This window comes from Maniola jurtina, chromosome 11, assembly GCF_905333055.1.
Source record: "Maniola jurtina chromosome 11, ilManJurt1.1, whole genome shotgun sequence".
Classification (NCBI taxonomy): domain Eukaryota; kingdom Metazoa; phylum Arthropoda; class Insecta; order Lepidoptera; family Nymphalidae; genus Maniola; species Maniola jurtina.
Genome location: NC_060039.1, coordinates 3,496,317 through 3,509,710, shown reverse-complemented (window position 1 = coordinate 3,509,710; position 13,394 = coordinate 3,496,317). Strand labels below are relative to the sequence as shown.

Below are 13,394 nucleotides of genomic sequence, written 5' to 3'. Positions count from 1 at the left end.
ATGCCATTTTTGGGCAGATTTGCATCTAAATAAGAAATACCAAAATGATTAAACTCGAACCATCTCAAACGCTACTTTTGTATTAAAATAACAACCATCACAAAAATGGTAAGTACTTATTTTGTGATGGTTGTAGGTAAGTACCTACTTAGCGTGGGTTGACAAAGTATATTTATGTTCCTTATTATGTTCATATCTGGCATAGCCTTTACGATATGAATTCTCAATCAAGACCAATGAGTTTAGCATGAGTTTAGAAGTCACGATGGGACAGAGAAACGGCCCAACTAATATACATACCAACAAGGCCACTGAAATCTTAACCCTTTCAAAGTCACTTAATAAACTTGTTCAGTACCTACATAAAAGAAAATTTTATTTCGCACCGTCCTTACGACATCAAAAATTCAGGAACATTTTTGGAATATAGAAAACATTTCAACTCCAATTTCCCTAAATGTAGTCTCGTATTTGTTTCATACTGAATTCTAAACCTGCATTTGGCTTCTTGGAGGAAACTATAAAAATACTTGATCTTCGACAAACTAGCTTCAGGTCTCCAGATCAAAGTGTAGTTTTCAAAACGTAGAGTGTTGTATCATATTTTGAAAACTGAGAATATAATATCTGTTTATTTTTCTTTCGATACATCAAATGTTACTTTGTTTATATTTGTTTTATCTTCGACAAGTTGATCAATATCTTGCCATCTCACCTGGTGGTAAGTGATGATGCAGTCTAACACCAAGTGGTTCCATTGAAATATAACTTCCGCAATTCCACATAGTTTACATAGCGGAAGTGTCGTACAATTGATTTGCTAGAGCTAACATCTGAAAGTTTTATTGTTATACACTTAGTATTTAAGGTGGAAGTGAGCTAACCTGGCAAATATGGCAGATTTATCAAAACCCTGATCGGTTCTTATCAAAACCAAATCGCTTTGCAGCACAGCTTTGCTAGAATGGTTAGCTTCTCCCCTGACCAGACCAGGAACCAATTAAGAAATTATAAACTAAATTCCACTAATATAAAAACTACGTCTGGGAAGTCGTCAATTACGGGTTTGCGACAGCAAAGATAGGATGAGTTTTGGAATTTTTGTGGCATTCTTTCGAAGCATGAATGCGTCTATGAATTCTGTGGTCGGAAGGAAAAGGGGCACAAGTCGCATTTTTCAGTAAAATTACAAAAACTCACTAATGAAATATATTATTTCAAGCTTCAAGGGAAAAAGGCATATTTTACGAAAACTTTATTTATTCCAGAATAAAAACTAAACAAAAATTGGGCACAAGTCGATTATCGTTTGTCTTAACCACTTCTTAACAAAGAATAGGGGCACAACTTAAATCATGCCTACTTGTAACTAGGTTTCGCAAAATTTTTGGTTTGGAATATGGCATCATGTCTACTTAGTTCTCAAATCGTTGCGTTTCAGAACAAAAAAAGCTCATGATAAATGACCGAAGTTGCACTGTTTAATTGTTTTGGTGTTTTTTTGGGCCAATTATTACTATCGAACCGTTAGGTAACCGATCCCATTATAGGACAACACTGTTTGTTAGGCACCTGGACCTTTGCGCAAGATTCCACCACCATTGTTTCCTTTAAGTCAGTTATGGATTCTTTTGTACCACTTCGGAAGTACCTAAGTAGGTAATAAGTTTTCTAATTTATTATTACTTAGTTAACGGTTTAGTTATAACTTATTTGTTATTTTTTGTTGTCAAAACGTGTCCGTAGTCCTACGCCCTATTCCTATAATTTTGTTGTATAATTTATATATTACCGGTAAATTCAGAAATATATTTCTTATTCTAGACTAGATTCATCTTACTCACAACGAAAGAAAGAGGAAGACCAACAATATAAGGTCCATTATAAAACTTAAAAGAAACAGAGGATACATTATATAAACCAAAAAGGAAGAATAGTTAGTGCGAGTAAAGTAAAACACATATCTATGAGTAAAACATTAATCAGATTGCAGGAAGAAATCTGCTTATAAAATTTACCTTTGAGCAGCAAAGTCAGATATTTCAAGGGTACTGAAACCATAGTGATTTTAATAAGAGAGTTTTATATTTAGCACAACTGATTTCACATGGTCCTAAAAAGATTGTAGGTCCGTTTAACGATCAGTAGACAAAATTATTTGTCTATAAACCATGCAGTGATTATAGACTACATTTTGTTCTCTAAAACCAAAATGGCCGGTTTCTAAAAACATAAAATACAAAATGACCACAGAGACATAAATTAAGTTGCATATCACTGAACAGGTTTTTTCAAAATCAAGATGATATTTCCTAAGCTATTTTACCGAAATAACAACCTGAAAGTTGTGTAGGTGGATCTTTACATTATTTCTTGTTCATTTAATAAACACTCGGACATGTTGCAGTGCAAACCGTAGTCGGATTTTTTAAAACTTTTTCAAATCAAATCAAATCAAATCAAATTTCTTTATTGCGAATTTGGGTAAACTTCATTGATAGGTTTGCCCTCATAATTTATATCCAAAGCACACGACCTGTTTTCTCTAAGTGCAAAACTCATGAGGTTGGTTTTATCTAAGTTTAAAATGACTTATTGTACTTTCAATATTATTTTACTTAAATTAAAGAATAGAACTTATCACATGTTGTACACAAATGACACACGTCCTGTAAATATTCCGTCTCCAGCTTCGTGTGGTAGTGAATTTTCGTCTTACTGCAACTTATAGAAATATAGAAGGGGAATTAAGTAGGAACTAAATTATTCACGTTATCTCAGCCATTGAAATGCAAAAGTGCAGTCGCTTGCCATATGTCCCCCAGTATCGCTAATGCACAAAATAAATTTATGCTGAGCACGTTACTAGGAGAGAGCAGATTTCAGCTCAGTTGGTGCTGTATTGATATTTCAGCTAACATCATTTTAAGGTTTTCTCAGAGGAAATATCACTTCATACAAATATTTATAATCTTGGCAAAATATAAAACCAAGCAACTTTACAGGTTTTCATATCAAATACTGTACCTATAAGTATTCACCGACATTAGCTTCGCTGGAGTGGAATTTTTCAAAATCAGTGGTTTGATATTTTCAAAAATATCGAAACAATATACCTATACGAATATTTCCTTTTATGCTTTTTCATGTTAACCTGAACTTCTAAATACTAATTTTTATGCGTACATATAACTTGAAAACCTCGTATTTAAACTCCTTAGGGGTAGATTTCAAGTTTATAGCCTCAGTTAGGCTGTGTGTACTGAGTAGGTATATCAGTTCAGAGGTTGGACTGGAAGTAACATGCTTAAACAAAACAGTATTGTATTTATAATATTATTGGTATGGAATTAGGACATTGTGATTTTTCAGATCTCATAAACTTTGTATATACCTACTCAGATAAAATCTGTAAGAAAAGCACCATTTTACATCAAACTGACTAAAAGAAATCTGTTCCATTTTAAAATGTAATATCGCTTTGTAATCGCGCAATAATGTCACATTTTTCAACAGCAAAAATATAAGAAGAATAAAGGAATTCAGTACAGTTTAATACAAGCCACATTTTTCTATTTCTTCGAAAGTGTAACTCTCGAGGGACGGTCACGTAGTTTCTGAGAAGTCATTTGTCAAGCTTACCTTCCCGCATCCACCGCTAAGAGGTATCAGGCTATCTCAAGACTGTCATATCTTATTATAATATCATTTTGACCTACGCTTGTTTTGTGACGAATTTATTAAGGGTATTCCTGGACAAATCTTTCATATGAATTGGCCTAGGGTTGAGCTGAAAGTCACTGGTATTGTACAAGTTAACAGATTTATATATTTCGATGGTTTGGATTACAACACAAGATTTTATTCCAAATAGGTATTTTTGTGTAACATTTTACTAATATACTTAATGGTATTTCAATAGGGTAAGAAGAGTTTAGATGCCTCTATGATTTGCATGCAACTGATAAGCTTCCAGCACAGCTTCCAGTTACTACATGTATATTCAAGAATTTTTTCTTTAAAATTAGCTAACCTGGAATGGAATCCACATTAATTCATGTATAATTCCGATAAAAAAAAACTAGGCATACACTACTTTAGCATCTCTTATTGCTTAAGTAGGTACCCAAAAATGACGTCACCATTCGCACACTGTACTCCTCGCAGTAAATAAGAACTTTATATCCATCATTATCATCATAATCATCAATTCATCGTCGGTCCAGTACTGGACAACAATCTCCTCTCAGAAGGAATGCCTACTTTTTAATAAGCACTAATTAGTAACGATAAATCTTAATATAACACTATCTAGAGCTTTAACGAATCCGTTTTCAAAATAATAAACTAAATAGAAACTGTATTATTCCATTTTAAACGTCACAGCAAATTTTTGGGAAACAATAAATAAAACAAAGGCTCCCCACGCGCGAAAACCTTTTCTTTAGCCGATAGAGAAACAAAATACACGTCTTTATTTAAAGCATTCGCCTTCCGCGGGATTGTCAAGGCGTGTGCAGCCCTTTTGTGATTTTCCTCAATCACTATGGAGTGATGAGACGTGATTTATGTACCAGCCCTCGAGCCTATTTTGTGTACTCTTTCATTGTATTATAGAAGCAGGCATTATTTTGCGGAAGTCCATGATATACAAGGAACCAAAAGCTTAATTTGCTATAATCCGCCAAACCAATGAAATCTGTATGGTACGCAGCACCACACAAATTCCAACACCAAACGACGCGCGTTTCGCCCCGACACCGGAGCATCCTCAGGAGATGTAGACCTTACAGTCTAATTAAAAAATTGCAATGCAGAAACGCGCGTCGAGTGGTGTTGGAATTTGTGTGGTACCATACAGATTTCGTTGGTTTGGCGGATTATAGCAAATTAAGCTTTTGGTTCCTTGTATACTCTTTCATTTTAAAATATAAGACCAATGAGTAATGACCACGCTTAGTCTGCGTGTAGGTATTTAGGTTTCTAAAAATCACGTGGGAAATCTTTGATATTTCGGAATAAAAATAAATGTTTGATTTTTACCAGCTTAGGTTTCCATCGGACGTTTGGCTTTTAGGGGCCGCCCCCGCGGCTTGAGTACCTATCCGTAATATTACATAGCATTGGCATCCGAAAAGAGAAACTTGAACTTCCTCATATGATTTGGTTGCTAGGTAGTTGCTGAATATGTGCCGAGCATGATATCGTTGTAAAGTTCCACACCTAGTAATATGATCAAGACTTCGAACTTCTTTGATAACTTGGACTAAAAAAGAATCAAGTAAGTCTTTAAAATACATAAAAGCATTTAAAAGTTTCAACAAGAGTGCGCTAAAGTCACGAATTACTAAAGACTTAAAAAAGTAAGTTATTCTTTGTTAATGTCAGATGGCGTTACTTTGCAGCAAAATGTTCGCACATTTTCGCCAAAGGTTTTAACTTTTTAAGGTTTTGTGGATGTTTTCAAACTTTTTACTTACAGCAACGAGACTGTTCCCATTTAACCGAGAAATGGCGCGTATGTATAATCTGTTAAATGAAGGCAATATTTTTAAGAGCGTTAAACTTTTCTCTTAGCAAATAATGTTTTGTATACATAAACTGCTTCCGTTTCGTAGAGTAAGAAATAATTGCATTAAATTCGGTGAGTAACTAGGTAAGTATTACATTTAAAACGTTGTGGACTAAGAGTCAGCGCGTGCTAGACCTTCGTTATTTAAAAAAAAGCTGAAAGTTTGCGTATTGTCCCCATCGGCCATCACAGGGAGGAACGATTAGCGACTATGAAGTTTGGATCATGGTGGTTTTGGGAGATAACAGGTAATAAAGGTGTAAAAAATCTTACGTCAAGGTATAAAGTCTAATTTTTTAAATATTCTCTTCGGAATAGTATTAGAAATCACGTCATGCTTTGCCAGACACTTCAATATCGTGGAAACCAGCAATTTATTAAACTTCAATACATTAATAAACAGTTAAGTCTTTTAAAAATTCTGTAGAAACTGTTTGATTTTTGCATTGTTTTTGTTTGTTGCTGAAAACAAGCTTTGTTTAGATACCTTTTAAATAAAGCCTAAACTTTACAAAAAGTTATAAATCTAGCGAAACAATGAGCAAAGTTTAAAAGCAGCAAATGCCGATTTTAGGTAGGTACAACTATTTTGTTTCGAGAGCAATAACTTCACAATTTCGTTGTTTCAGTTTTAATTTCAACCCGTTCTGTCGGCAAATCTTTCTTAAATTAATTTAGAATTCATTTATACAGACTAATTGAACAACTTAGTTAGATACCTTTTTGGAACTTATTTTTGTTTGTAAATTTCGTTTTTAAAGATAAACTTTAACAACTTTAAAAATCAGTGAAATATTTTTACTAGGTACCTAATGCCAGCGACTTGGTCCGCATCGATTTAGTATTTAAAAATCCTGTGGCAACTTTAAAGAGTAGTCTATGGTCACTTTCCAAGTGTTTAACTATATCTATGCAAGAGTCACTATGATCCGTTGTCTTCGCAACTCGTTGAGCTATATCGATTGCTTATTTACTCTGGTACTACGGATCTATTATTGTTTTAATCAATTAACCCAGAACATAGCTAAATATGACTTAAGCTTTATATACAGATAAAAAGAAAATAAGTTTTTTGAAATCTAAGTTACATTTAACCTAAATTTAGATAGAATTAAGAATAGATAGATTAAGAATAAGCTACAGCTATCATAAACATAGTAATGTCATATACCTAAAGTTATCTGAACATTTCATTCTATTTAACTTCGTGCATGAATAATTAGTTTGCGTCTTAGAAAACTTGCAGCCGTACCAAAGAGAGTGCTTTTAAGGCGAGGTTTAAAAAGAAAAGGTTTTCTAACAATGCGAACCGTTTTCATTCCTTTCATTCTAACGAGTTCATTTCAGAACAACTTCTTGATATTCAAAGCTATTTTTATTTTGCTTTTCTCTACTATTTGTTTATTATGGTCAGGTAAATGTTATAATCAAGGAAACCTGTTTCTATAATTTCGTGATATACACCTACCTACCTACGTCGGGCTAATATTTATCATTTACTTATAGGGTTCCGTACACTTCACTGTACTTTGTCCATCTGTCTGTCACAATCCTTTTTATCAGGTGGTATATCAAGTTGGTTATAAAAATGGTACCTATAGTACGCGACGTTTCAAGATGGCAATCGTGGTGTGACGCGGGGGGACGCACGTCACCCGCGCTATCCCGCACCGGGTTAGTGCGTTGGTTGTGCGGATGTGCGGGGCGTCTCCATCCCGTTTGCCATGTCGACCTGTCGCGAACTATACTTACCATTCCGATCCCTTAGATTTGTTAAAAGAATCAAATTTTTAGGTCAACGAAATCGGAAAATACGACCATTTATGACTCAAATTTTGATACTCGTTCAAAAAGCGAGGGTTCAAAGCACAAGAGTGTGAACACTGTCATCACAATATGACCTACGACCTATGACCATGGTACCTATAGGTAATATAATCAATCTAAATATTATTTATCTACTTTGTATACTAATTTCTAACGTTCATCACCAAAACGCATTAGCACAAATCATAAAACATGTAATGTGCTAATTTATGAAACCACACCCCTATGTATTGTATTGGAGAACACTTTACATAATGTCATCGGACTGCAATTTCGCACAATTTATGATAATGGTTTAACGATACAAGGCTACATCAGCTCAATGGGCTATTATTTATATTGTAATGCAATGTTCCAGTGCGGCCCCTCACCAACCAGATGGGCAGACCAGACAAGACAAGACTAGCCCCCGATAGAAGTCGATTGAAACAATTAGTCCGCACGAAGTTACAAGAACACCAGGACCACGATCTTCAGAAATGAAGGAACGACTAGAGAGAGAGGGAGAATGTAATGTTTAGTTTCGTCATCATCATCACCCATTCCCGGCTCACTACTGAGCACAGTACTCTCAGATTAAGAATGGTTTGGCCATGTCTACCACGCTGGTCAAGTGGCATTGGCAAACTTCACAAGCCTTTGAGAACATTATGTGGAAAACTCTTAGGTATGCAGGTTTCTTCACGAGTCACGATGATTGCGAGGTTCGGTCTATTCGTACAAGGGAATGTCGAAGGTATAGACATAGCTCGCATCACGGAGACGGGCATATAGGTTACTGTTGTTCCCGAAATATCGAAGAATTCCCACAGGATTTAAAAAATCCATGTGGGTATGACAGAATAAATAATTTATTCTGTCATACCCACATGGATTTTTTAAATCATCTAGCATTTTATATTTTTATATACCTACTTAATGAATTATTTTGAAAACAAAAAAGAAATAGAAATGGTTACAGGATACTAAGAAAATCCTTCCATTCTCGTTAGTAACTATTTTCACAAGTGTAAATTAAAAATTTATAACACCCCCGACGATCCAAAGTATTTTCAGTTTTCCAAAACATCATTTTCAAATAAATAATTATGTATTTAGGCAACGTCCATCTTGACATTTGTCTATTGACATAATATTATGAACCTAACGGTTATCTAACCTTCTTTTCTACAAGAAAACTAGAAAAGAGCTGATAACTCTTAAACGGCTGAACCAATTTTTTTAGATTATAGCTAAGAACACTCTCGATCAAGCCACCTTTCAAACAAAAAAAACTAAATTAAAATCGGTTCATTCGTTTAGGCGCTACGATGCCACAGACAGATACACAGATACACAGACACACAGATACACACGTCAAACTTATAACACCCCTCTTTTTGGGTCGGGGGTTAATAACCAGCTACAAAAAAAAACAAATTCAAATTCAAATTCAAAATATTTTTATTCAATTAGACTTTTACAATTTCTTTTGAATTGTCAAAAGCATCTACCACCGCAATAATATTAGATCGGTGCAAATTACTTCTAACATTTTAGTAATAGCCTAGTAAAATTTTCCTCTTTCAAGTGTATTGAAGCACAGAAAACAAGTGATATTATGGTAATCTACAGCCATACTGATCGTTTCGGACGTTACGACGCAAACTTATACCATTACCGTTGTCGCCAACCACTAAGAAGCTCCGCGTAAGCTTATTTGATGAGGCATGGGATTCTAAGGACTGAAGGTTTAGTGTAACGTTCGAGGAGTAGGACACATGATCTCTTTATGGGATTTATGGACTACTAGAGGATGCCCGCGGCTTCGCCCGCACAGCTTTCATTTTTTTTAAATAATGCTTTGACCCAAAAAGAGGGGTGTTAGAAGTTTGACGTGTGTATCTGTGTATCTGTCTGTGGCGTCGTAGCTCCTAAACGAACGAACCGATTTTAATTTAGTTTTTTTTTTTTGTTTGAAAGGTGGCTTGATCGAGAGTGTTCTTAGCTATAATCGAAAATAATCGGTTCAGCCGTTTGTAAGTTATCAGCTCTTTTCTAGTTTCCTTATAGAGGTTTTTGTGTCGGGGGTTTTTAAATTCCAGGTTACTATTTCATATTTTTTAATTCAAATAACATTTGCTTTATTCTGGTGGATTTTTGAATCTCAGAATGCAAAATCATCTGGTGGAATCGCTGGTAAAGGCTATTCTCTAAAAATGTTTGGTGCGCAGCGTCGTAAAATAGCTAATAACTTTCGGAAATAAGATTAAAATGTCCTCGCCTTTGCCAAATATGTTCCCATATATTTTTCTGCGAATCGAAAACTCGTAGAACCGCTCAATGAAGCGTGTACCGAGTAGTTTCATGCTGCATGCTCTCATATTTTCAAATTTATGAAGATACTGATATCGGAAAGAGAAAATGTGGGTAAGTATAAATAGCTAGACAAAATAGTCATAGTCATAGTCATTTATTCTTCATAATATATCTAATATGGTGAATGAGTACCTACCTTCTTTTTTTTTTCATTCCCTTCCATCAGCCAGTAAGCGTTCACTGCTGGACATAGGCCTTTCCAAGAGCGCGCCACCAAACATGGTCTTCCGCTTTCCTCATCCACCCACTCCCCGTTACCTTCTTCAGGTCATCGGTCCAGCGGGCTTCTTACCTAGCTTTTTATGGCTGAATAAATGCGTAATTTCTTCTACGATCAAGTAGTTTGTAAATTGATTTTAAAAATAAAATGTTGCAGAGGTTGTAACGGCATATTCTAATTCAAGAATTCTAAGGCCAGCAAAAAGAGATTGCAGGTATCTGGCTAGACAAAATAAATGGGTACCAAAAATAGGTATTATCCACGCTAATATTATAAATGCGAAAATGTGTTTGCCTATTTGTCTGTCTGTCAGTCTGCTAGCTTTTCACGGCCCAACAGTTTAACCGATTTTGATAAAATTTCGTACAGAGTTAGCTTACATCCCAAGAAAGGATAATTTTAGGCTATTTTTATCCCGGAAAATCAACGAGTTTCCACGGGATTCTGTATTAAATTTGATACAGAGGCAGCTTGCATTCCGGAAATTGACATACTCAGTAAATAGACTCTTTGATTTACTGGGATAAAAAAATCGCAGAAAATCAAAGAGTTCCTACAGGATAAAAAAATCAAATACACGTGAATGAAGTCGCCGGCATCATCTAGTATTCTTATAAACCAGTAGGTATAATGTAAGTCGCTTGGGTGTCTCGTAATAACTATATCTACACATCCGAAATTTTCTACCAGATTAAACTTTTGGGTCCAAAATGTATTCTATTTCCTAATAATGTATACCAACTGATAATTCGACTGTTAAAATGATGTCACATTATGGCACTATTTAGGTCATGAAAATCGCGTCGTCCTGAAATGTGCCTTATTTATTGAAGCCGGAATATGTCAGATGTCAGAGAGCGAGAGAGGTCAGCAGTGATATTGTCCCAGTAACAAATGATAGTCTGGAACAGTTGGCCCGATTTGGCTTAGCGCTCATAATATTATGACATCAAGAGGCGCAGACGAAATACATTCTCCGGATATACTAAGCGTCAAGATCAAATTATTATTATAATAATATTCCTGATGAAATGACGGCTACCGCAGTATATCCTGATGGAGACTAGCCAACTGCAAGGAATGTATTATAGTTAACGGCTAGGTAGGTATCTGCGTAAACACAGGTACAGTATTTTCTATTATTTTCTCAGAATTCAATGGGATGGTAATCTGACACGACCGGAGAGATCATAGGTAAGGACACAGCGTGCTCAAATTTTTTGTCCCTCTTACTGCTGTTCCTTGCGCCATCGCACATATTTATCAAAATACTTCTGCTACAGTACTAAAAAAATGACAGTTTATTGTTAAATCAATATTTTGTAAGCTGACGGCTGCTGTTATTTCTGTGGGAGTACCTATAGTACGCGGGCTGTGCGGGTGTACGGGGCATCCCTGCCCCGATGCTGTTTCGACCTGTCGCGTACTTTACATACACATTGACGGATGTTTTCAGGAGGTTAATCAAAAAACTGTATTTCAAATAATTTATTATTTTTTTCGTATCCGACCCTGGAACGTGTGTATATTATGTTTATAGTTAGAAGTAGGCACATCATGCTATAATATGTTGACTCAAATTGAATTCTGGTCTTTGAACGCTCTTCCCGAGCGATGATGAGCTTACTGTCAATACCTGACTAACATAGTTAAGGGTGTTGATCTTGTGTTCCTCAGCCAGCACGTCTGGGCCACTGTTCATATCAATACAATTCGATAAACCAGTTGTAATGGATTTTTATTGGGTCATTTGTCACTACAAAGGTCGCCTATAAATTATACTATACAATCTGTCACCGCATTGAGGCATTAGGGCGACGCTTCATCAGTGGGGGATTGTGTCGCTAATGCTAACATGAATGAAATTCATCCATCAAGCGTAATCAGGCGCATTACCGCGACAAGGGACGGTCACAAGGGACATACGATTAGCCAGAGGACAATACATCTAAACTGCTTCCAACTATATTTACGACTAATGGTCATTTAAATTGGTTAATCCCGTAAGTTTACGAATTCCTTCTGAAATATGGTTGTAATTTTTTTACTTCACATTGAGACGTGTTTTCAGGTTTAATTAATGTGTTAATTTGTGTTTGTTTATCTATATTGTGTTAGTACAGCTTTAAAATAAAAATGTACTATAAAGTGTTTGTGAGATAGCGTTGAAATAGTAGTAAGTTATGTACATATTAAGAGCGCCACCTCGCCAACAAACTGGCCCACCTGTTTGGCGAGTTAGTAATGTTATGAACCTTGTAGAGTTAATATGAATAAATAAATTTAAAAAAAGATAGATAATAATTTTTGACACGAAGGTTTTTAACTGACTGTAGTGTGGCATAGAAATGGGAAGTAACTTGCTTGGGGAACTAAATGGCAAAAATTGAATCAACGAATGGACGAACGAACGTGGCAGCTAGCTCATTAGCTGAGCATTGCGTTTTATTGCCTGTGAGTGATTGAGTCCAGCTTCGCATCTTTGGGTATTCCATAACACAACCCCTCACATTTTTTTTTTTGCCTAAACCATGATTGTTCCACAAAATTAACCTACACGTATTAATCAAGAAAATACACAATAGCAGACAGAGCCTTCACTAAGTGAAGCAGCCTAGCAAGGCTGCTTTGGTTTATCCGGCGGCGTAGTTTGCCAGGACGTGCTGGTTTTCTTGGTGACGCGCGAAGTTGTGCATTTGCCTCGCTCAAGGTGCGTCCATAAACGACCAAGCACAAAACAAAGCCTCACAAGTTTGCCGTGCTTAGTACGGACCCAGCTAAAGACGAATATTATGTTAAGCAATTTGGGTGTAATGTTATAATTAATTCATTGATATGTCCTATCCTGTAATTAGACGAAGATATTCCCCGTGGTATGTCAGGCCGGTAATTTGTAATCAAACAAGCCGATATGTGCAATTAAATATACATTACATGCCGTGATTGCCGGATGCAGTCTAGTATTAAGCCAGCCAGTTTAATTGCAAACACAATGGCACAGCTTAAAGAAATACTTGGTAGAGTAGATTGACTGAGACTAGAGTATTGAGTAGATTGATTGGTTGTCTAGACAGAGTAGGTAACTCTGCAAGGTAACAGGGACAAAACGGGGTTGGGTTATCAATAAATACGTTCTACGAACGTAAGGTGGTACGGCTCTATACGCACTGCATCGGAACCGAATCCGAGAAATCGGTCCGAAGTAGCCTTAGTAGTTAGTACTACCTATTTATGAGGGGTTGTGTACTTGATCCGAATTTCATTTTACGTCGGATCTAGAAGGGTGCCAGAGCGGTACCGCTGCGTCATCCTACATAAAAATCACTGTACCATGTCACACGATCCATTACGACGTCGTGCGATACCGCACCGTATCGCAACAGACTTGGGACCGCCAAAACGAGGCGGGGAAAGGCG

At 36.1% G+C, this 13,394-nt stretch overlaps 1 long non-coding RNA gene across 1 annotated transcript; it reads left to right on the top strand.

The window, feature by feature from the left end:
* Positions 1-1,929: 1,929 nt before the first annotated feature.
* On the top strand, positions 1,930-12,285 carry LOC123869464. Its single transcript, XR_006796896.1, has 3 exons — positions 1,930-1,940; positions 3,268-3,278; positions 12,137-12,285. It is a non-coding gene; the product is annotated as an uncharacterized LOC123869464 (long non-coding RNA).
* The last annotated feature ends 1,109 nt before the right edge of the window (positions 12,286-13,394 follow it).